Source organism: Salmo salar, chromosome ssa15 (genome assembly GCF_905237065.1).
Source record: "Salmo salar chromosome ssa15, Ssal_v3.1, whole genome shotgun sequence".
NCBI lineage: Eukaryota > Metazoa > Chordata > Actinopteri > Salmoniformes > Salmonidae > Salmo > Salmo salar.
In genome coordinates, this window is record NC_059456.1 from 51,624,180 (window position 1) to 51,649,111 (window position 24,932).

The following is a 24,932-nucleotide window of genomic DNA, read 5'->3' on the forward strand; positions in this document are numbered from 1 at the left end:
TTTCCCTCATTAAAATGCAAATAATTTTATAACATTTTTTTAATGTGTTTTTCTGGATTTTATTGTTGTTATTCTGTCTCTCACTGTTCAAATAAACCTACCATTAAAATTATAGACTGATCATTTCTTTGTCAGTGGGCAAACGTACAAAATCAGCAGGGGATCAAATACTTTTTTCCCTCACTGTACATGTTCAATAATACAGCCTTTTTGGCTGTGAGATGATAGGCTTGCTATTGTTGCATGTTTCAATTAAACTCTTCATGAAAAATGTAATTTCCTTGTATGTAAGTATGTATAGTATATTCTGTTGGTCATGTCATTTTACTGTTTGGAACAAATGTAACTGTTTGTTAACCGGTTAATGAGGGTCGGTTAGTCAGCAGGTAAATTGACCGAAATGTGCATCCCTAGTCTGAATCAAGGGAAAGAGCGTGGGTTTGGTAATTTAGCACTGGTCTAGGTGATAGGTGCGAAATCACCTATTAAGCCACTGTAATTGTTTAGTACAGATGGTTGTATTACTTTGTATGCCACCCACCCACACATTGTGCATCATTATAATTTATATATTTTGTATTCAAGCTGTGCTGAATGATTCATATCTGCAATGGAAGATGGATTTCAGATCAACATGCTAAGTATCTTGTAAGCGTTACCTGTTAAAATCATTAAAAGATGTGACCTCATGTAGCTAAGACGTCCATGTTACACCCATAAAACAAGATGTTTTAATGTGTATGACCAATAGTTAGCATTTAGTATGGGACACATAACTCTCAATGCAAGTAAACGTTCACGTGTGGGGATATGGGGATATCATGCATAATATCCCCATATCCTGCATAAAGTAGCCTGCATAATGAAAAAAGTTGCCAGACAGTGTGGGGGCAACGCCCCCCGGGAAATGTTTTCCCTACAAAATCGATGCACCTCCATTTGATAAACTCAATTAAGTAGCCTGCCACATTAGGGTTAGGCCCTAGTAGTTAGCTATTTGTTTGGCAGATTACAGTTACGGAACACACTGAATAATATTGGACAAAATCCCATGAAGTCCTTCAAAATAAAATACCTTAATTAAACTCTGAATTAATAATTTTTAGGTTAAAGGGTTACTGTGAGATTCTACTTACCCAGAGAGATGAACGCGTGGATACCATTTTTATGGCTCTGGACCCAGTATAAAGGAAGTTTGAGGTAGTTTCGCGAGCCAATGTTAACTAGCATTAGCGCAATGACTAGAAGTCCACAGGTATAGTAACATACGCTAGCATACCTGTAGACTTCCAGTCACAATTGCCAGAATCTTGCAATATCCCTTAATATTGCCTTACATTATTTCCTTCTCTTTGGTGCTTCCTCACTCTGTTTCTTAACCAGGAATACAGTGGCTCATGCATGGCTACATTTTGTCCATTGTTATTTTGCAAATGAGAGATACACCTTGAGATTACACGAGATTCAAGTCAAGCCATTTTTCAATCTCCAAGCATTTTCAGGGCATTCAGGCTTTTTTAGTGGTGACAGTTATCTGACATTCTGGGCATTTTGATTGTGTTAGGAGAACTCATCTCTGAGCTCATGGCTGTTCTATGGTAGAGATCTAGTAAATGTTATAGTGTAAATGTTAGTTTTTCATTATTGAGCCAAATCAATATGATCATTTGATTTGCAAATCGGATCATCTTTATTTCATGCTGCATGTTTGATAGGGATCTCTGAGCAGATATAATAGCTAGGATGAAACAAACTAGACTTTATTAGCTATATTCATTTCAGTGCTGCTTAATAGGCCAGAGGAAGGTTGCTGTCAGTGAGTTTGTGTATAGTATATTGATCTAAGACTCTGGATACTAATTCACATTCCACACAAACCCCTGATACCACCATTCATCTTCAGGGTGCCACTCAACCTGCTGTCGGGGTGATGCTGCTCATTGGTGCTGCTCATTGGGGATTTCATAATTTTGTTTTAGCCTGTTAGACTGCATTGTATTGTCTTGAAAGTAAACAAATAGACACCATTTGAAGGGTTATAAATGGTAACGTCCTTTTGTTTTGGATATAAAAAAACAGCCACACCATGTAAACTGTTGTTAGTGTTTGTTTGTATCACTTAATCACACTTGGTTTTTGATGGCATTGTAATAAACAATGCTAGGACCCATCAAGTCATCCATCCCCTTAATTCTTAGTTGGTGACAGAATTTTACAGCCGCTTAAGCGATGGAGGGGCCAGGTTTAAAACGCCACACTCTACGTTCCAACTGGCACCCTCCCTATTTGCTAAATAGTGCACTACTTTTGACCAGAGCCCTGGTCAAAAGTAATCCACTACTTAGGGAATAGGGTGTAATTTGGGACATGGTCTTATATTATCTATCTCAGTGTTTCTCTGCTTTAATTGCCTCAGATAAATCTCTGTCTCTCTGTCTGCTTTTGATTTATATTGAATGCTGCTGTACGTGGTGCAAATGGACCCTCCTTTTTCTGCAGACTGTGGTGAAGCTCAGGGAATGCTTTGCAACATTCATTTGAGTATTTCCTTTACTTTGATTAAAGTGGATTTTCTATAGGCCTTCCTTGCATATTCAGAAATTCAGTGAAATCAAATATGGTCATTATTATGTATTTGGCTACAGTATTATTATTTTTTAACCATTGAATATTTTCAAATAAGTTATTTGCTTGAGTGGAATAATGCAGCAAATGATTAAAAGACGAACAAATGTCTATACCTTGTCTACTACACGCAGTCAGGTCAAAAATTATTGTCATTCTTGATAATCATGAGCAAAAAAGACTGTATAAAATAAATCATACTAATACTGAGCTATAGTGTATGCTCCAAAAGATGTTTAACAAGCAATACTTCCAGCCTCGAACACACACACACACACAAAAAAGGGGTAATACCTAATGGATAGTCGGAGAGGGGCTATGTGTTCTATGGAAAATAATGAACGACGTTAAAAGGTGTGTTCCACGACGTGCTAGCAGAGTGGAAATAACCTTCCACCGAGTTGCATTATTTATTTTCCAGAGAACACAGAGCACCAAGTTCATTATTATCCCTTTTTATACCATGGCTATAATTTAGAAATGTGTTCATTTGCAGGTAGAAATGTGTTCAACATCCACTGAAGGAGCGAGCAAGTTTACTAGATATCTACAGTAGTTGCCTTGGTAACCAAATAAACATACTTGCTAATTTAGCTAACCAAACCATCAGTCATAGCTTGCTACTATGAAAATGGAATTCAATCGTGCCAATAATGTTTTCAATCGACTTTTGCTTTCTAAAGCAGCTAAACAATAGAACATATAAGATGAACTACGGCCACTGAATTCTACCGTGCTGATATACCGTGCGTTATAGAGAAATAATGCATGCTCTAGAATGCTGTTGTGAAAATTCTTATCCATGTCGTGGAAATTACCACCAGGGACACTTGAAGTCAATCTTAAATGAATCATCTTATATTATCAGGGTGCTGGAGAGGTTCCAACCAACTGCATGATTTAGCATAATTAATTCATCATTACCATTTTGTTTAATTCATGTGACTGATCAATACTGGTTCAGGCTTCTTCTCTCTAAGCTGAGAACTTGAAACTGAGATATATTTCGTTCTCAAAACAATGGTCTGGGCATACTGCCAAATTGCAGCTACTGATAGTGAGGATTCATTTAGTCAGTCACTTGCATGAACACATTAATAGAAAAGCACATGAATAGAACACAGAAATTAGTTATTTGAAAAGCACAAACATTAAAAAAAATCCAGCACAATGCCCTTCAAGCCAATCAGAAACAAGTATTCAACAATGCCATGGTATAACCACAGATAGAACAATGAGGCAGATATTTCACTGGATGTATAAATCTGAAGCATCTGGTTGGCATTTCCATTCACAACCAAATATGGCAGTGAGAGAAAGTCCACAGGCGGGCAGCGGGAGAAGATGGAATGAGATGGATTTTGGCCAACATTCTGCAAATTTTCTCATTGATTAAACATTTGATTTCAATGCAGTTTTCTGTTCCCAAAACTGTTGTTATGAACAGAGTGGACTAAGTTTTGTTGACTTTACCCTTTTGCAAAAGTTTTTAAAAATCGCACTGTTTAGAAGGAGTGCAAAGGCAAATTTAGTTATTGCACACACACACTTCACATAGTAGGCGTTCCCTAACGGAAATATGCTGATGCATACAATAGGATATCGCCTGCGCGTGCTTGGCTCTGCCCACCTCCTTGTTTGTTCTGCCCACTATGACTCATCTGTTCCCATTGTAAACGACAAGCTGTGGTCTATCTTGGTTTAGTTATACAAATCTTTGGTATTACTTTCATTTTAAACTGGCCGGTTTTAGCCCTGAATGCTGATTAACTGACAGCCATGGCATATCAGACAGTATACCACAGGTAAGACAAAATATACATTTTTACTGCTCTAATTACGTTGGTAACCAGTTTATAATAGCAATAAGGCACCTCTGGGGTTTGTGATATATGGACAATATATGTGTCCAGGCACTCCACGTTGCGTCGTGCATAAGAACAGCCCTTAGCCTTGGTATATTGGCCATATACCACACCCCCTCGGGCCTTATTGCTTAATTATAAACTGGGTGGTACGAGCCCTGAATTTTGATTGGCTGACAGCTGTGGTATATCAGACTGTATGCCACAGGTATGACAAAACACTTATTTTTACTGCTCTTTTTACATTAGTAACATAATAAATGGCTCCCTATCCACCGGATGTTTACCAAGCTCACTAAATGTGGCAGTAATAAAGCCTCTCTTGAAAAAGCCAAACATAAAAAAAACTATCGGCCTATATCGAATCTCCCATTCCTCTCCAAAAATAATATAAAAGCTTTTGTGCAGCAATTCACTGCTTCCTGAAGACAAACAATGTATACAAAACGCTTCAGTCTGGTTTTAGACCCCATCATAGCACTGAGATTGCACTTGTGAAGGTGGTAAATTAGACCGAGGCTCTGCATCTGTCCTCGTGCTCCTAGACCTTAGTGCTGCGTTTGATATCATCGATCACCACATTCTTTTGGCGAGATTGGAAACCCAAGTTGGTCTACATGGACAAGTTCTGGCCTGGTTTAGATCTTATCTGTTGGAAAGATATCAGTTTGTCTCTCTAGATGTTTTGTCCTCTTACAAATCAACTGTGAATTTTGGTGTTCCTCAAGGCTCCGTTTTAGGACCACTATTGTTTTCAACATATATTTTACCTCTTAGTGATGTCATTCGCCCCATAATGTTAACTTTCACTCCTATGAGGACGACACACAGCTGTAAATTATGATGAAACACGGTGAAGCCCCAAAATTGCCTTCTCTGGAAGCCTGTGTTTCAAACATAAGGAAGTGGATGGTGGCAAATGTTCTACTTTTAAACTCGAACAAAACAGAGATGCTCGTTCTAGGTCCCAAAAAACAAAGAGATCTTCTGTTGAATCTGACAATTAATCTTGATGGTTGTACAGTTGTCTCAAATAAAACTGTAAAGGACCTCGGTGTTACTCTGGACCCTGATCTCTCTTTTGTCGAACATATCAAGACTGTATCAAGGACAGGTTTTTTACATCTACATAACATTGCAAAAATCTGAAACTTTCCGTCCAAAAATTATGCAGAAAAATGTATCCATGCTTTTGTCACTTCTAGATTAGACTACTGCAATGCTCTAAGTTCCGGCTACCTGGATAAAGCACTAAATAAACCTCAGTTAGGGCTAAACACAGCTGCTAGAATCTTGACTAGAACCAAAGAATTTGATCATATTACTCCAGTGCTAGTCTCTATACACTGGCTTCCTGTTAAGGCTCGGGCTGATTTCAAGGTTTTACTGCTAACCAACAAAGCATTACATGGGCTTGCTCCTACCTATCTTTCTGATTTGGTCCTGCCGTACATACCTACACGTACGCTACGGTCACAAGACGCAGGCCGCCTTACTGTCCCTGGCTTTCTCCTATAGAGCTCCATTTTTATGGAATGGTCTGCCTATCCATGTGAGAGATGCAGACTCGGTCTCGACCTTTAAGTCTTTACTGAAGACTCATCTCTTCAGTAGGTCCTATGATTTAGTGTAGTCTGGCCCAGGAGTGTGAAGGTGAATGGAAAGGCACTGGAGCAACGAACCGTCCTTGCTGTCTCTGCCTGGCCGGTTCCCCTCTCTCCACTGTGATTCTCTGCCTCAAACCCTATTATGGGGGCTGAGTCACTGGCTTACTGGTGCTCTTCCATGCCGTCCCTAGGAAGGCTGCGTCAATTGAGTGGGTTGAGTCACTGACGTGATCTTCCTGTCCGGGTTGGCGCCCCGCCTCTGGTTCGTGCCTTGGGGGAGATCTTCGTGGGCTATACTGGGCCTTGTCTCAGGATAGTAAGTTGGTGGTTGAAGATATCCCTCTAGTGGTGTGGGGGCTGTGCTTTGGCAAACTGGGTGGGGTTATATCCTGCCTGTTTGGCCCTGTCCGGGGGTATACTGTCCACCAGTTCGTGCTGCTGCTCCAGTTTCAACTGCTCTGCCTGCGGCTATGGAACCCTGACCTGTTCACCGGTCATGCTACCTTGTCCCAGACCTGCTGTTTTCAACTCTCTAGAGACAGCAGGTGCGGTAGAGATACTCTGAATGATCGGCTAGGAAAAGCCAACTGACATTTACTCTTGAGGTGCTGACCTGTTACAACCTCTACAACCATTGTGATTATTATTATCTGACCCTGCTGGTCATCTATGAACATTTGAACATCTTGGCAATGTTCTGTTATAATCTCCACAGCCAGAAGAGGACTGGCCACCCCTCATAGCCTGGTTCCTCTCTAGGTTTCCTCCTAGGTTACGGCCTTTCTACAGAGCTAGCCACTGTGCTTCTACACCTGCATTGCTTGCTGTTTGGAGTTTTAGGCTGGGTTTCTGTACAGCACTTTATGTCATCAGCTGATGTAAGAAGGGCTTTATAAATACATTTGATTGATAATAGCAATAAGGCATCTCAGGGGTTTGTGATATATCACATCAAGTAAAATGTTATTGGTCACATGCAGATGTTAATGCGAGTGTAGTGAAATGCTCGTGCTTCTAGCTCCGACAATGCAGTAATATCTAACAAGTAATCTAACAACTTCACAACATCTACCTTATACACACAAATATAAAGGGAGGAATGAGAATATGTACATCAACTCAGCAAAAAAAAGAAATGTCCTCTCACTGTCAACTGCGTTTATTTTCAGCAAACTTAACATGTGTAAATATTTGTATGAACTTACCAAGATTCAACAACTGAGACATAAACTGAACAAGTTCCACAGACATGTGACTAACATAAATGGAATAATGTGTCCCTGAACAAAGGGGGGGGGGGGGTAAAATCAAAAGTAACAGTCAGTGTCTGGTGTGGCCACCAACTGCATTAAGTACTGCAGTGCATGTCCTCCTCATGGACTGCACCAGATTTGCCAGTTCTTGCTGTGAGATGTTACCCCACTCTTCCACCAAGGCACCTGCAAGTTCCAGGACATTTCTGGGGGGGGATGGCCCTAGCCCTCACCAGGTCCCAGACGTGCTCAATGGGATTGAGATCTGGGCTCTTCGCTGGCCATGGCAGAACACTGACATTCCTGCCTTGCAGGAAATCACGCACAGAACGAGCATTATGGCTGGTGGCATTGTCATGCTGGAGGGTCATGTCAGGATGAGCCTGCAGGAAGGCTACCACATGAGGGAGGAGGACGTCTTCCCTGCAACGCACAGCGTTGAGATTACATGCAATGACAACAAGCTCAGTCCGATGATGCTGTGACACACCGCCCCAGACCATGACGGACCCTCCACCTCCAAATCGATCCCGCTCCAGAGTACAGGCCTCGGTGTAATGCACATTCCTTCGACGATAAATGCGAATCCAACCATCACCCCTGGCGAGACAAAACCGCAACTCGTCAGTGAAGAGCACTTTTTGCCAGTCCTATCTGGTCCAGCGATGGTGGGCCTTACAACAGGCCTACAAGCCCTCAGTCCAGCCTCTCTCAGCCTATTGCGGAAAGTGCGTTCCTGGTGTAACTCGGGCTGTTGTTTTGCCATCCTGCACCTGTCTCACAGGTGTGATGTTTGGATGTACCGATCCTGTGCAGGTGTTGTTACACGTGGCCTGCCACTGCAAGGACGATCAGCTGTCCATCCTGTCTCCCTTTAGTGCTGTCTAAGGCATCTCACAGTACGGACATTGCAATTTATTGCCCTGGCCACATCTGCAGTCCTCATGCCTCCTTGCAGCATGCGTACGGCACGTTCACGCAGATGAGCAGGGACCCTGGGCATCTTTCTTTTGGTGTTTTTCAGAGTCAGAAGAAAGGCCTCTTTAGGGTCCTAAGTTTTCATAACTGTGACTTTAATTGCCTACCGTCTGTAAGCTGTTAGTGTCTTAATGACCGTTCCACAGGTGCATGTTCATTAATCGTTTATGGTTCATTGAACAAGCATGGGAAACAGTGTTTAAACCCTTGACAATGAAGATCTGTGAAGTTATTTGGATTTTTACAAATTATCTTTGAAAGACAGGGTCCGGAAAAAGGGACGTTTCTTTTTTTGCTGCGTTTATAAATTTACATTTACATTTACGTAATTTAGCAGACGCTCTTATCCAGAACGACTTACAAATTGGTGCATTCACCTTATGATATCCAGTGGAACAACCACTTTACAATAGTACATCTATATCTTTTTTGGGGGGGAGGGTAGGGGGGGGTTAGAAGGATTACTTAATCCTATCCCAGGTATTCCTTAAAGAGGTGGGGTTTCAGGTGTCTCCGGAAGGTGGCGATTGACTCCGCTGTCATGGCATCGTGAGGGAGCTTGTTCCACCATTGGGGTGCCAGAGCAGCGAACAGTTTTGACTGGGCTAAATATATGGATGTGATATGGACGTGTGGAATAGGCAATATGCAGTAGATGGTATAGAATACAGTATATACATATGAGATGAGTAATGTAGGATATGTAAACATTATTGAAGTGCAGTTATTTAAAGTGACTAGTGATACCTTTATTAAGTCCATTTATTAAAGTGGTCAGAGATTTGAGTCTGTATGTTGGCAGCAGCCTCTCTAAGTTAGTGATGGAAGTTAGTGACTGTTTAACAGTCTGATGGCCTTTGAGATGTCCTTAATTGTCCTTGTTGTCCTTAATTATCTTTATGGACTTCCTGTGACATCGGGTGCTGTAGGTGTCCTGGAGGGTGGGTAGCTTGCCCCCGGTAATGCGTTTTGCAGACCGCACTACCCTCTGGAGAGCCTTGCTGTTGAGGGCGGTGCAGTTGCCATCACAGGTGGTGATACAGCCCGACATGACGCTCTCTATTGTGCATCTGTAAAAGTGTGTGAGTGTTTTAGGTGACAAGGGAAATTTCTTCAGCCTCCTGAGGTTGAAGAGGTGCTGTTGTGCCTTCTTCACCACGCTGTCTGTGTGGGTGGACCATTTCAGTTTGTCCGTGATGTGTACGCCGAGGAACTTGAAACTTTCCACCTTGTCCACTACTGTCCTGTCGAAGTGAATGGGGGGGTGCTCCCTCTGCTGTTTCCTGAAGTCCACGATCATCTCCTTTGTTTTGTTGACGTTGTGTGAGAGTTTTTTTCCTGACACCACACTCCGAGGGCCCTCACCTCCTCCCTGTAGGCCGTCTCATTGTTGTTGGTAATCAAGCCTACCACTGTATGTCATCTGCAAACTTGATGATTGAGTTGGAAGCGTGCATATTCATGCAGTCATGGGTGAACAGGGAGTACAAGAGAGAGCTGAGAACGCACCCTTGTGGGGCCAGTGCTGAGGATCAGTGGGGTGGAGATGTTGTTTCCTACCTTCACCCCCTGGGGGCGGCCCGCCAGAAAGTCCAGGACCCAGTTGCACAGGGCGGGATTGAGACCCAAGGTCTCGAGCTTATTGACAAGTTTGGAGGGTACTATGGTGTTAAATGCTGAGCTGTAGTCAATGGACAGCATTCTTTCATTGGTATTCCTCTTGTCCAGATGGGTTAGGGCAGTGTGTAGTGTGATGGTGATTGCATCGTCAGTGGACCTATTGGGGCAGTAAGCAAATTGGAGTGGGTCTAGGGTATCAGGTAGGGTGGAGGTGATATGATCCTTTCAAAGCACTTCATGATGACAGAAGTGAGTGCAACGGTGCGATAGTCATTTAGTTCAGTTACCTTAGCTTTCTTGTGAATAGGAACAATGGTGGCCATCTTCAAGCATGTGGGGACAGCAGACTGGAATAGGGATTGACTGAATATGTCCATAAACACATCAGACAGCTGGTCTGCGCAAGATCTGAGGACGCGGCTAGGGATTCCATCTGGGCCGGCAGCCTTGCGAGGGTTAACACGTTTAGATGTTTTACTCACATTGGCCACGGAGAAGGAGAGCCCACAGGCTTTGGTAGCAGGCCGTGTCAGTGGCACTGTATTGTCCTCAAAGCGAGCAAAGAAGTTGTTTAATTTGTCTGGGAGCAAGACATTGATATCCTCGATGGGGCTGGTTTTCTTTTTGTAATCTGTGATTGACTGTAGACCCTGCCACATACGTCTCGTGTTTGAGCCGTTGAATTGCGACTCTACTTTGTCTCTATACTGACACTTTGCTTGTTTGATTTCCTTGCGGAGGTAATAGCTGCACTGTTTGTATTGGGTTATGTTTCCAGTCACCTCGCCATGATTAAAAACGGTGGTTCGCGCTTTCAGTTTTGCAACGAATGCTGCCATCAATCCACGGTTTCTGGTTAGGAAAGATTTTAATAGTCACAGTGGGTACGACATCTCCGATGCACTTGCTAATAAACTCACTCACCGAGTCAGCGTATACATCAATGTTATTATCTGAGGCTATCTGGAACATATCCCAGTCCACATGATCGAAGCAATCTTGAAGCGTGGAATCTGATTGGTCAAACCAGCGTTGGCCGCTCCGTCTGCCTCTCCTGCGGTGACCGCGTTGTTTGGGGTCGGCCTCTGGGATAAGATCCCATGTCCAGGGTGGATGTCCGAACAAAGGATCCGCTTCGGGAAAGACGTATTCCTGGTCGTAATGTTGGTAAATTGACAACGCTTTTAAAGTTGAAGTCGGAAGTTTACATACACTTAGGTTGGAGTCATTGAAACTCATTTTTCAAGCACTCCACAAATTTCTTGTTATCAAACTATAGTTTTAGTAAGTCGGTTAAAACATCTACTTTGTGCATGACACAATTAATTCTTCCAACAATTGTTTACAGACAGATTATTTCGCTTATAATTCACTGTATCACAATTCCAGTGGGTCAGAAGTTTACATACACTAAGTTGACTGTGCCTTTAAACAGCTTGAAAAATTCCAGAAAATGTTGTCATTGCTTTGGAAGCTTCTGATAGGCTAATTGACATCATTTGAGTCAATTAGAGGTTTACCTGTGGATGTATTTCAAGGCCTACCTTCAAACTCAGTGTCTCTTTGCTTGACATCATGGGAAAATCAAAAGAAGTCAGCCAAGATCTCAGAAAATATATTGTAGACCTCCACAAGTCTGGTTCATCCTTGGGAGCAATTTCCAAACGCCTGAAGGTACCACGTTCATCTGTACAAACAATAGTACGCAAGTATAAACACCATGGGGCCACGCAGCCGTCATACCGCTCAGGAAGGAGACGCTTTCTGTCTCCTAGAGATGAACGTACTTTGGTGCGAAAGTGCAAATCAATCCCAGAACAACAGCAAAAGACCTTGTGAAGATGCTGGAGGAAACAGGTACAAAAGTATCTATATCCACAGTAAAACAAGTCCTATATCAACATAACCTGAAAGGCTGCTCATCAAGGAAGAAGCCACTGCTCCAAAACCGCCATAAAAAAGCCAGACTACAGTTTACAACTGCACATGGGGACAAAGATCGTACTTTTTGGAGAAATGTCCTCTGGTCAGATGAAACAAAAATAGAACTGTATGGCCATAATGACCATTGTTATGTTTGGAGGAAGAAAGGGTGAGGCTTGCAAGCAGAAGAACACCATCCCAACCGTGAAGCACGGGGGTGGCAGCATCATGTTGTGGGGGTGCTTTGCTGCAGGAGGGACTGGTGCACTTCACAAAACAGATGGCATCACGAGAAAGGAAAATAATATGGATACATTGAAACAACATCTCAAGACATCAGTCAGGAAGTTAAAGCTTGGTCACAAATGGGTCTTCCAAATGGACAATGACCCCAAGCATACTTCCAAAGTTGTGGCAAAATGGCTTAAGGACAACAAAGTCAAGGTATTGGAGTGGCCATCACAAAGCCCTGACCTCAATCCCAGAGAAAATCTGTGGGCAGAACTGAAAAAGCGTGTGTGAGCAAGGAGGCCTACAAACCTGACTCAGTTACACCAGCTCTGTCAGGAGGAATGGGCCAAAATTCATCCAATTTATTGTGGGAAGCTTGTGGAAGGCTACCCGAACCGTTTGACCCAAGTTAAACAATTTAAAGGCAATGCTACCAAATACTAATTGAGTGTATGTAAACTTCTGACCCACTGTGTTGAAAGAAATAACATCTCAAATAAATCATTCTCTCTACTATTATTCTGACATTTCACAGTCTTAAAAAAAGTGGTGATCATAGCTGACCTAAAACAGGGAATTTTACTGGGATTAAATGTCAGGAATTGTGAAAAACTTAGTTTAAATGTATTTGGCTAAGGTGTATGTAAACTTCCGACTTGAACTGTATCCAATAGTTCTTCCCGGCTGCATGTAATATGACTTGAGATTTTCTGGGCTAAAAATGTAAGAAATAATACATTAAAAAAACAAATAACTGCATAGTTTCCTAAGGATCTGAAGCGAGGCGACCATCTCTGTTGGCGCCATCTTGTAGGCCAATATACCATGGCCATATATGGCCAATATTCTAACGCTTTGCGTTGTGCTCAAGAACAGCCCTTAGCCATGGTATATCTTCCATATACCACACCACCTCGGGCCTTATTGCTTAAATACTCACCTTGCGAGGATAATGGCAAAGAGCTAATTTTAGAAAAATGCTCAATTTTCATATCATCTGGCCATAGCACCGGTTCCAACTCAAGTGTCAATACCGTTTAACCAATGCCAATGCTGTTTGCATTTTAGAAAAAGGCTCTGTGCCAATATTCTCTCAAGGTGAAGTATTGAAAGGTATTGAAAACGGGTGCTAATAATTTTGACCCCTATCTATTTGTGAAGAAAAAGTATTACTTGTTATCACAAAATCTATTTCTCTGAGCAATTGTATTTGTATAAAATAATATACCTCGTCAATTACTTTGAGCGTGCAATATAGAATTTTTTTGGTGTGACGTATTTTATGCAGTCTTTTTTGCTCATCTTTATCAAGGTTGCAAAAATTTTGGAATGGACTACCTTCATGTTGTATCATAAGGTACTCCCCTTTCTCGAGGCAAAGCTGTTATCATAACTGTATTATTAGTCAAAAAGCATTCTATATACAGTGAGGGAAAAAAGTATTTGATCCCCTGCTGATTTTGTACGTTTGCCCACTGACAAAGAAATGATCAGTCTATCATTTTAATGGTAGGTTTATTTGAACAGTGAGAGACAGAATAACAACCAAAAAATCCAGAAAAACACATGTCAAAAATGTTATAAATTGATTTGTCAGTGGGCAAACGTACAAAATCAGCAGGGGATCAAATACTTTTTTCCCTCACTGTATCCTCTGGGAGGGATTATCACTCCTCTGACCCTGGCCAGGCCACACTTCCATGGTCAACTATCTCCCACCAGGGCTATTGACACGGTTTGGACCCTCCCATTTAGTGCACTACTTTTGACCACAGCCTTATGGGTACTAGCAAAAAGTAGTGTATTACAGGGAATATAGGTGCCATTTGGGGGACGAAACCTTTGACTAATTGCTGCGGAGAAAAGAAAGGTGGAGGTCAGATGGGATGTGCTTCGAGTTAATATTGATGTCTTTCTAACTGTCTGTTCACTTTCATCTTCTTCAGATGGGGATCATCCCTCCTGATCATTTCAGTGGGAGGAAATATTGGAGGAAAATGTAATCAGCGTTATTAATGAGTGGATGGTTATAGCGCCGATATTCTGGACTAGAGAGTTAATGAAACCAGGGAGGAACTGTCTCTCCTGCGCTTCCTATAAGGCTTTATACATGATGAGGATGTTGCAAAATGATTGCCAGTCATTAGATGGAGAGGTGTGTGTGTGTGTGTGTGTGTATGTTTCTGGTTTGTCTGTGTTGGACAGTCATGTATTATTCTTCCCCACTCCCATCGAGGGAGAGGGATTGGTGGGAACGAATACTGCAATGCAGCAAAATAAATTGTGAGTATCAGTTAAGTGGTCCTGATTGCAACGAGAGCCCTTGGTACGTTTCCAGTCTGACGAGCTCTGCATGTGGTCAACCTGAACGTTAATGAATGACATGAGATGAAAGGAATCAATCATTACTCATTTTTATTTATATTCAGGAAAATAACGGAAATTTGATTAATGGGTTAAAAAGCACCCAATGATGTTGTATGTATTTTGCAATGCGTTACATGCATTTCTTTTAGTTGCCTATTTAGTCTGTTGTCTGAGATGTACGTGGAAAGCTGCCTCAACTCTGAAAATAACGCAGCCTTTATCCAGAAACGATGAAAAACAGGAACTCCATCAATAACAGAAAACATGTTCAAAACAATTTCATCACATTGGCTATATCACCTGTCAGATGTTTCGCAAGCTCTTCATGTGTTGGTCGGTATAATAACCAGTATTAATCTGAGGCGTTCCCTTATACAGAGAAAAATTATACAAACACTCACAGACCAGATGAAAAATGACCAATCTGACAGAAACAAAATGACAATGGGATTATCTTCACAGTTTACACCCAGAATAAACTGCTCATCGTGGTTGCTAATGATTTGACACAAAGAACACTGTTTAGTAGAGCATGATATTTCAGTGGAGAATTAAGGCCGGGTGGGAAATCAATTGCTCTTTCGTTGATCTTAGTGGGCTGAGGCCACTGCGTGCCTATATGTGCCATGCTGAGATAGTCGATATTCTACTTGCTTGAACGCTCTCGGAGACCTGAAGCTATCTGGAGAATAATTAAATAATACTGTACAGTAACAATCACAAACTAAACATTATGACTGAATTTGTTCGGGTAGGGATGGTGAGATACCTGTATAAAAGTATATCTAAATGTTTTCACCTTCTCCCTAACCAATTATCATTCAGGTATGGAAAATACAACATTGTGAGGGTTGCTGTTACATGATGCTGAATACAAAATAAGTGATTGGCTATACATAAAATAGTCTTAATGAAACATAAAGGTCGATTAATGTTGTATGCAGTACAAGTTGGATCTGACTCATAACAACAAAGACGTTTGATATCGTAGCAGACTTAACTGGTGAGCTTTCTGTATGTTTATAATAATCACTATACAACTAGCTATATCACTAAGCCTATATCATAAATCACAAATTCAGAATCTTGTCAAATATCATTCACAACATCGTACATAACTATGGAAATGTCATCATCATACTATAAAGTGTTGAGTGGATTGACAGTGGAGACCTATCACTAGGGTAACATGTCATGCAGCACATCAACTCCCTCCAGGTGAGATTCCAAGCAGTGAGTTTTGCACTGCAAGCCAAGGCTTTGTTGTAGAGGCTTCATACAGCTGAGTCACTCTTCCTTTGGTTACAGAGTAAACCAAATACTTGATCCTCTTATTGCAGCAAAAGCTCAAAGAGAGATATCTATTGGACAAACAGAGAGTTCATATTGTATTTATTGGACAGTTCCCTATCCCTTTGCTTGCTCAGCTTCGACTTTTCACTATAGACTGGTGCCATTTCTTTCTAAGGGTACCTCCGAGAATATTCCTGTGAAGTGAGTGCGGTTCGGTTGCCCGACTTTGGCTGAAGATCAGAATAGAGGGCGAGTTTCAAGGCGATTATATTTCTTCAGGTTGTCTTGAGTTGCGAGCTGAGTGGGAATATTTTACTGTAGAAGAGCCCCAGGGAGAGCGACAGAAAGAGAGAGAAAGAGATGGAAGGCAGGGATCGATAGCTGGTAGCTGCACTGAGAACAAATCCTGACCTTTGAGGACACAAAGCTGAGCAGTTGGTTGAGGAATAAAATGGCTTCTCAATCTGCAGAGGCAGACGGCGACCCGGCACTTGGTGTATCCAAAATGGCCGCCTATTCTGTATACAGTGTAGTGCACTACTTTGAAAGGGCCGTATAAGTAGTGCACTATACAGGGAATAGGGTGCAAGATCTAGTCAAAAGTAGAGGATGAGGTATACGTAACCCCAGCTCAGTACCACTAGCTGTTTCACCTTTGAAAAGGGACAAGAAAGATACATAATGATACATGTGAGAGAGAGGCTCATTTATCAGAGCTGGGGTGGCTCTAGCTTTAACCCTATGGACACAGACGACTTTGTCATTAAAACCCCACACCAGACCTGGGTCGAATACATGTTTGAAATATTCCGAACACTTTTGAGGTGTGCTTGATTTAGTTAGTCAGGCACAAAAGAACTAGCGCAAACTCTGTACGTCAGGAAAGCTACGTCAAATGCTTCTCGAGTATTTGGAATAGGTATTCAAGCCTGGTCTGATATATGATACTATACAGGTAGGTCACAACCCTCTCCCACACTAAGACTTAGAGCTGCACTGCAGTGGGGTAACATAAGCTGTAATAAGGCAGAGGTTAACCGTACAATGCCCTCTCCTCTCCTCCCCCCTACTCCACTATAATGTGAATTATTTATCCAACAAACTGGCAGAGTCTTTCATCTTATCAGGAAGGGAACAAATCGGACATGGCACCTTTGGTCAACGGTTCTGCTACCTGGAAACTAAGCCTCATCACGGCCTGGTCTGTTGCGTGGCTAGGGTACTGTATTGGTGGGTTTTTCTCTCGCTTTCAGTTGAATGATAGTTGAAAAATGTACCCCCGGGCCCACTCCAACCAATCCCCTTCTCTCTGGCCCTGGAGAATTCACATTACCATGCTGCAGTGTAACTTCATTTAACTTTCATCACCATCTTGGAGCGGTGCACAAATGGGTCTCTCTCTAACCGTTTCTCTCTACTCTCTTTTCCTCTCCCTGTCTCTTCTTCCTCCCTTCCCCATCTCTCTCACTGTCTCTCTGTTCCTTCCCTTCTCTCCCTGTCTCTCCTCTGCTCCTCCTGTCTCTCCCTGTCTTTCTCTCTCTCCCTCTCTCTTCCTGTCTCTCCCTGTCTTTTTATCCCTTTCTCTCTGTTTCTCTCTCTCCATGCATGATGCAGGCCTCCACACTCAGAAAAAAAGGGTTCCAGAAGGGTTATTCGGCAATCATCATAGGAGAACCCTTTTTGGTTCCAGGCAGAACCCTTTTGGGTTCCATTTAGAAACCTATGTGGAAAGGGTTCTGAACTTTGACACAAAGTCTCGAACACCGGTCCACGCTATTGGCTGTTAAATAACAAGCATCCCCCAGAGCCTGTCTAACTTAATAGGGGGCTGGAGCTGGCAGGTTGAGGCTGAGGACTTACTTACTTACTGACTTACTCACTCACTTATAGCCTCCTGCCCTCTGGTATTTGCAGTGACGTCAGGACTCTGAGGAGAAAATAGAGGGAAGCACCAAGGCAATTGCCTCCGTGTGGGTGGGATAAAGGGATGAAAAGAGAGAGTAGAGTGGGTGTGAGAAGCGAAGGAGAACGCAGCCGTAGCGGCAGCACCTCTTTTACCTTGACTCTGACACATTCCCACAATACCTGCCTCGATTATTCAACGTATGGCTGTTTCTTCATAAGTGTGTGCGTGCGTGTCGTTGAAATTTGATTTGATTCTTTGAGGCTTCCACAGCAGCTCAGGGAGAAGAAGGAAGAGTGAGGGAGAGGGAGAAAGAGAGGTGGAGATAGAAAATCTGACAATATTGCTTGCTTGCAGTCATCAAGTCTTATTGCCTGACTGTATGTGTTTCCTAGTAGTTAGTAGGCTACACTCTTAGAAAAAAGGTGCTGTCTAGAACCTAAAAGGGTTCTTCGGCTGCTCCCATAGGAGAACCCTTTGAAGAAGTTCCTGGAACCGAAAAGGGTTCTCCTATGGTGACAGTGTGTATACTGCACAGCAAAGCACTGGGAGATGTATCGGTCGACTTGAAAATAGCCTTTGTAAATGTTATCTGAAATCAATGAACTCAGCTTGTGGCTGGATTTGTACTTTAGACTGATTTATACTAGTTGGTTTCCTCTTTTTACTATAAATTGAGTGCAATGTTATCCTCTTGTTAGCCTGTCCTGTGTTGTGACGTGATGTATGTATGTATTCCTTTTTTATATTCTAGGTACAGACAATATTCAAATGAGTTCTATGATGTCACCTACTCCTTTCCTTAAATGATAGTGTACTAAGGATCTGTTCCTGAAATACAAGAGAAACCTTTTGATTTATTTAACTTTCAATTATCTGGTCACTCAATACAAACAAGATGAACAGGGATGTCTCCAGACTCTCCGCACAGTTTCCACTGTATCCACGGCAACTAAATACTCAATGTTCTGCACTGTGGATACAAATGTCTCCTTCTCAACGAGCTGTCAGTCGAGCTCTCACAGGCTGAAGGCTGGTTGGATTGTAGCGGGTAGCAGGGTCCATTTCAAAGGCTGTTCTCTCTATCAGACGCACCCCCTGGACTAAGGGTGTCTATTCCCTTTGTCAGACTCACTCCGCCGCTCTCTGTATCACCGGGGGCAGATTAGAACATGCAATCCGTGAGAGGTTAAACCTCTCATTAAAAGGCAGAGATGACATTGGCAATTTGTACATAACCTTTAAACGTAGAAAAATCCATACCTTTATATGAAATGATGACTGAAGGTTATAGGCTACACCTACGCAGCTACTTTCTACCCAAGACACTCCTCCCAAGGGACCTACCTAATTCTGAATGCTATATCTCCTTGAGCTTTTGAACGCTGCTTAATCATATATACAGTATAAGTAATGCATATGATATTACCTAGTGCTATGGAGTGATTACCCAGTAGTCTCAGACACTTACTTAACTACGTAGGGAGTTGTGTAAATAAACCCTGATGTGTCGTTACCCAACCATTTCGCTTCCGAAGAGTGCTTTTTGAAGTCAGCGAGGGAAGTCACAGTGACGACGCTGTCAGAGATTGCACTAAGTAGATTTGTCCACAGCCATGGTTTGGGAAGGCAGCTCTAGTCAAACACGGTCCTTAGGGCCTCTCTTACGCAACTGAAGATGAAAGATAGGTTTTGACGCGTGGAAATATGCTGAGGACGGTGCTCTTTTACCCCCGCTCGTAAAAGTTTCAAAAGACACGTCGGGACAAGCAGTGAAATTTAAAAATGAACCACTAAGACACTGGAGTTAGTCAAATGTTTCTTTTTTTACAGCGAAAGATGAGGCACATTTTGATCAAAACATATACAGTACAAAGAAGTCTCACATCAAGGTGTCAAAGGTCAAAGCAGAGTTACAGACAATATTAGCGCGCTGTATCGTAGTCCCTTTGGTTGGATAGAAATACACGTTGCTATTGAATCGCAATCACATTTATTTCTAATCGCAATACAGTCATGTCAGCCCCACCATTTACTCAAGTGCAAGATTTATATGTTGTCAGAAGTTACTTTTTTCCAAGTAAAATGGGAGCCGCAGAGTGCATCGTTTAGGGGTCAGCCAATAACACTGTTCTAGCAGCAGTCATTAGAATAAGGTGGGAGGTTGATGCCATGGCATCGTGAACCATATGGCACAGACTATCATTCATCCTGGATGGTTGACACTTCATTTATTCCCAGAGCTTTTGGGAAGAGAAACAGGAGCGCAGATTGAAGATACAACTTTCCATCCATTGTGATATTTCTTGTGATATTTTATCTCTCTACCGTATGTTGTAAACAAAATCGTTTCGCATGAAAGCATGTGTACTTGAGTGAGCAACGTAAGATACCCCAGTGACCTGGAAAAACATTTTAGGTGAAGACTCAATGTGGCCAGTCTACCCATTGCATAGTCATGGAAAAATGCGGGGCCTGCCGAGTGGCGCAGCGGTCTGAGGCGTCACTACAGACCCGGGTTCGATCCCGGGCTGTATCACAACCTCCTAGGATCGGGAGTCCCATAGGGCGGCGCACAATTGGCCCAGCGTCATCAGGGTTAGGGGAGGGTTTGGCCGGGGGGGTTTTACTTGGCTCATCGCGCTCTAGCGCCTCCTTGTGGCGGGCCGGGTGCCCGCAGGCTGACCTCTGTCGTCAGTTGAACGGTGTTTCCTCCTACACATTGGTGCAGCTGGCTTCCGGGTTAAGCGGGCGGGTGTTAAGAAGCGTGGTTAGGCATCATGTTTCGCAGGATGCATGACTCGACCTGAGCCTGTTGGGGAGTTGCAGCGATGAGACAAGATCGAAATTGGTGAGAAAAAAAAAATATATAATGATAATAATTTTTAAAATGCATGAATAGATAGGAGTACTATAGATAGGAGCACTATACAATATGTGTTTACATTTAGCTCCATTGGAACTGCAAAAACAGCAAACATGGTTCAGAAAATGGAGGGCCCAAAAACACAAAACATGGTTCAGAAAATGGAGGGCCCAAAAACACCAAACATGGTTCAGAAAATGGAGGGCCCAAAAACACCAAACATGGTTCAGAAAATGGAGGGCACAAAAACACCAAACGTGGTTAAAAAAATGGAGGGCCCAAAAACACCAAACATGGTTCAGAAAATGGAGGGCCCAAAAACACAAAACATGGTTCAGAAAATGGAGGGCCCAAAAACACCAAACATGGTTCAGAAAATGGAGGGCCCAAAAACACAAAACATGGTTCAGAAAATGGAGGGCCCAAAAACACAAAACATGGTTCAGAAAATGGAGGGCCCAAAAACACCAAACATGGTTCAGAAAATGGAGGGCCCAAAAACACCAAACATGGTTCAGAAAATGGAGGGCCCAAAAACACCAAACATGGTTCAGAAAATGGAGGGCCCAAAAACACAAAACATGGTTCAGAAAATGGAGGGCCCAAAAACACCAAACATGGTTCAGAAAATGGAGGGCCCAAAAACAAGTAATGACTGCCATTACATGGCCTGGCTCTGCGGCTCACCGAGATTGTGAATATTAAAACAACGAGAGAAAAAACATCTGTCTTCTGTTCCTTTGAAAATAAAGGACCTCAGTTCTTCTTCTTCTTCCTTACTCAGTTTTTTGGGGTTTGTCAGGAGTGTGTCAGTGATTCTACTGACTGACTGTAGGTCTACAGTGAACATGAATGTACCGGAAGGTTGTCATATTGTAAGGGTCAGCAGTTCCCTTAGTGGGGGGTTTAGAAATCACACTTACTGTATTACATGTTGAGTCTCATTTCGCTTGGCCCCAAGTCAGGGAAGAGCACAGGAGGGAGAAAGAGAGAGAGAGACACATAGAGAGGTCTGTCTGTCTCTGTGTGTGTGCGTGCCCTGGAGCGGGCAAGAGAGTTCATCAAGAGATTGGATGAGTAAAGTGAAATGAATATGACATGACTTGAGGAAGGACGCATTGAGGATTGAAACACGAGGATGGGAAGGTTCCAACGCACCCAAAACATAAAACTCATCACTCAATGACAAATATGCACAGTATAGGACAACAGAGTTCACTTTCATTACGACAACATTTGGTTTCCAGTGGTTTAGGGTAAGGTAACCACTCGGAAGGAACCAAAATGTATCAATGGCAGTAGACGTGCGTCACATTAAAATATGCACCGCCTCCACAGCCACCCCCTCACCAGACGAGCCTGCCTCTGAATCGTAAAGTCTCTCTGACCAGTAAGAAAAGGTGTAAAGGATCATCAATAAGCACAATCGTCACGTGTAAGAAATCAATCATTGATCAGTGACTGTTAACAGCGCCAGATGTGTTCCCCGTCAACAGCGAATCTATCCACGGCAGCCACACTGAGAATGGATGTATGGATAAATCATTACACACATACGCACACACTAATTTGTCATAGACAGTCAATACATTTCCTATTACTTATGGTCACTGTACTGTAAGAAGATTTGAATCATTTCTAAGAAAGCTATTAATGCTGGCTAAACGAAAAGAACCAAACACTGTGTTTATGTTGGAAGCTAATAACTAAAACTCATATTAGCTGCATCTGACTTGCACTGCAGTTGATGAGCTTCGTATGCCAAGGAACGTCCCTGACAAACAAAGTGATGTCCCCTCCCTCTCTGATTCGCCTAGTGTCCCTCCCAGCCAATGTTATGACTGTTGCATTTTGATAGCTACAAAAGGCTAGTGTCCGTGCCGTGCTAAGCCGTCTCGTCATAATCTTTTCCTTGAAATATTGACCTAATGTAGCAAAGCTTGGCTATAACATAACAATAACATTATGTAATGAAAACATTGCTTACATCTCCCCATCTCCCTTCGTCAGAAACCAAGCTGAAACAGCCAACTGACTGTCCCCATTTAACAGTTAGTGTCTGTTCTCTTGGTGCCTTTGTGCTCGAGTACCCTATCAGCTGCTACTGTAGAGAAGAATGGAATGCAATGAGGCGTCGGCGGCGGTAACGGCTGGACAACCCCCTGACGGCTGATTGGTCCCTCCCTCTGCCTGCAGTGTGAGCATCGTGGCCTTCTCTCACTCTCCTTTTGTTCCTATCTCTCTCTCTCCCTGTCTCTTTCTCCTTCTCCCTCTGCCTGTCTCTCTCTGCCTGTCTCTCCCTCCCTCTCCCTCTGCCTCTCTCTCTCTCTCCTTGTCTCCCTCTCCCTCTGCCTGTCTCTCTCTCCCTGTCTCCCTGTCTCCCACTCCCTGTCTCTCTCTCCCTCTCCCTCTGTCTGTCTCTCTCTCTCTCTCTCCCTTTGCCTGTCTCTCTCTCCCTTTGCCTGTCTCTCTCTCCCTTTGCATGTCTCTCTCTCCCTTTGCATGTCTCTCTCTCCCTCTGCCTGTCTCTCTCTCCCTCTCTCCCTCTGCCTGTCTCTCTCCCTCTCTCTCTGCCTGTCTCTCTCTCCCTCTCTCTCTGCCTGTCTCTCTCTCCCTCTCCCTCTGCCTGCCTGTCTCTCTCTCCTCTTTCTCTGCCTGCCTGTCTCTCTCTCCCTCTCCCTCTGCTTGGCTCTCTCTCTCTCCCTCTGCATGTCTCTCTCTCCCTGTCTCTCTCCCTCTGCATATTTCTCTCTCTCTCTCCCTCTGCCTGTCTCCCTCTCCCTGTCGCTCTCCCTCTGCACGTCTCTCTCTCCCTCTGCCTGCCTGCCTGCCTGCCTGCCTGCCTGCCTGTCTCTCTCTCTCTCTCTCTCTCTCTCTCTCTCTCTCTCTCTCTCTCTCTCTCTCTCTCTCTCTCTCTCTCTCTCTCTCTCTCTCTCTCTCTCTCTCTCTCTCTCTCTCTCTCTCTCTCTCTCTCTCTCTCTCATGGAAGCCTGTCTCTGTGAGAACCCAATACATAAAGACCTTCTGCAGTGCTGTGGAGTGGTGGAGGAGAGGAGAGAATCCCCCACATAATCCAGGCAGATAAAATAACCATTCACACAAAGGCAGAAACATTGACATAAAGTGTACACACACACACCCACACACACATGCATGAAACGCATTCAGCAATAATTTTACAGTATACATACACAGGCGTCCCCCACCCCCTACTCGCACTTGCTTACACACACACACACACACACACACACACACACACACACACACACACACACACACACACACACACACACACACACACACAGACACACACACACTTCGGTGCATGCAGGGTGCTGGAATGAGAGGACATAGCTTTCAAGTCTTATCTCTCTGGGTAGTTAAGTCTGTGTATGGGGTTCTACTGGTGCAAATAGTTGCTCCCTGCCTTCCTGCACAGTACACACACACGTACACATATGCACACACACACACACACACACACACACACACACACACACACACACACACACACACACACACACACACACACACACACACACACACACACACACACACACAGGTTCGTGTTGGGGGTCTACTGCTATATGGTCTGAACCTGTCTCCTTGCACAGCGGAGCAGAATATTAACATTGAGGGAGAGAGATAGACGTATTACACTGCTACACCCAGAGATATGATCATCTGGAGTCTCTCTCTCTCTCTCTCTTCAAAACACCACTGTTTTAGTGGAATTATTCATACCGAAGTGAAAGGACTGCACTCAGTGTGTTTCTGATGCTTGATGGTCGGGGGGGGGGGGGGCTTTGGTCGAGTGTAATTGCTGTACAATAACAGATCACGACACACTCTGAAAAATGGGATTTCTGTTGGATGTCGGCTGCTACCATCACATAGTAATTGCTAGGAAAGGAGAGCAGCCGTGTAGGGACCCAGGATTTGTTCCAATTAAACGTCTGAAGTAGGGTTGGAGCAAGATCTGTCATGAGTACTTATTAAACGCATAAAAGCCTGCGTTAATGACATGAGAATGAATTGCAGGGGAATGCATTACAGCCTTTTGTTTTAATGAGGCACAGTTAAAAGTGATGCGGTCAGAAATCAGACCTGGGACTGGTCAATATGAGGCTAGACAATGAAAACATTTGATTTTATATAGCCACCAAGACACACACACACACACACACACACACACACACACACACACACACACACACACACACACACACACACACACACACACACACACACACACACACACACACACACACACACACACACACACACACCACCACAACCCCACCCCTCACACACATGAATGTCAGAAATGCTCATTAGCATTACATACACTTAAGCCTCTGATGTACACTGAGTATACGAAACATTTGGACCACCTGCTCT